Here is a 1739-nt window from a genome sequence, read left to right as displayed (position 1 = left end):
GAGTGACATCAATTAAGACAGAAAAACATAGTGAATTCTGAGTGTAATATTGCTTTGCTTATACAGCAAATTAAGACATTTGAACACCAAATTTTATGACAGCTTTAATCAACAGAGCTACTATGAGGAAGAAAACCAAATAACCCTTGAAATGATTAAATAGAGCAATTTGGAATATAGAAATTACAGAATATTTTTCTTTTTCTTTTTCTTTTTTTTTTTTCTTTTGTGGTGCTGGGGATTTGAACCCAGGGCCTTGTGCTTGCAAGGCAAGCACTCTGCCAACTGATCTATATCTCCAGCCCTACAGAATATTTTTCAAGTTAAAAAGTAATAAATTTTTGCAATATCTGTATTCAGGATAAATCTTCAGTACATTATGTTAACTGAAATATGTCAGTATCACAAAAAAAATTATGAGAGAACTCTACTTATATATGACAACTAAAAGAAACAAACAAACATGCAAAAAACCTTTTGAACAGAAATTAGAATGACATTAGTAATAGAAGACAGAAATGAGCACTTTTTACATGGAAATATATTTATTGATTTTTGAGATGTAAGCATTCTACAGATATATTATGTGATAATTCGAATTAAGATTGCTGAACAGTATGCATGATATGGTGAAATGCAAGTATTATTTTGTGGTTTTGATCACAATTAAAATTACAAAAAAGACATAAAAATAAAAAGAATTGTAAAATATTTGAAAGTACCTTTAAAATTCTATGGGCTTTATCCTATAAATAAGAATAAATTCATGAATATGTATAAAAAGGGCATGCATATAATCCAGAATTACTATTGTAATTCTGAGGCAAGGAAGTAAAAATTTCAATGCCATTCTCAGTAACTGAGAACCTCTCTCCAATACAAATATAAAGGGGCTGGGTATGTAGTCCATTACTAGAGTATCCCTGGATTCTATCTCTATTACATTCACATATAAAAAAAATTACAATACTATGTACATTTACAGGATAATCTGGACAAAGTATAAATTCATTTAAAGAGGTATACATACAATTTATACAAATAAAAGCATGTAAAATTTTATCAGCAATAGAAACAAGAATCATGCATACCTTAATTTCAACAATTTACTAATTTGTGAAGTAATGAAAATTGTCATATATTCATAAAATATTGAAAAAATAAAACTGTTATCTGAAGTAAGGAAGCATACAACATGAAATGAAGTCTGTAAAATGAAAAAATAAAGGAAAAGAAAATTTAACCAACCATAGATATATTTACAAATGCTTTCATATAACTACAATTTGCAAACTATCACTATATACCACAAAAGACCATTTATTGTGAATTTGTCTTTCTTTTCACAGAAAATGCATAATAAGTATTTATTTATAAAGAGCACATGTAAGTGAATTTTAATAAATAAATATATGAATAATAATAAACTGCTTTTGGATATTAATTTTTTAAAATGGCTTGACCTAGAATTCACCAAATGTGCATGTTATCACGTGGAGACCCACTAATAACAGAAAATCTTTTAGATCATGCTAACACTCACTATTGAAGGGGAGTTTGTGTGGTTAATTTAAATGAACTTGGACATCACTGTAGACAAACAGAAGATTTTTAAAAATTTGAAAACATGATAAACATAGGGCAGTACGTATTCAATGATAACAGGAGAAATAAATCTAAGTTTCTGAAAAATTTTTTTGCTAGGTAACTTCTCCATGTACATTTTGAAGTTTGGCTTC

Source organism: Sciurus carolinensis, unplaced genomic scaffold, assembly GCF_902686445.1.
Source record: "Sciurus carolinensis unplaced genomic scaffold, mSciCar1.2, whole genome shotgun sequence".
In the NCBI taxonomy this organism is placed as follows: Eukaryota; Metazoa; Chordata; class Mammalia; order Rodentia; family Sciuridae; genus Sciurus; species Sciurus carolinensis.
The sequence above is the reverse complement of the archived record's forward strand: the minus strand, read 5'-3'. Positions refer to the sequence as shown.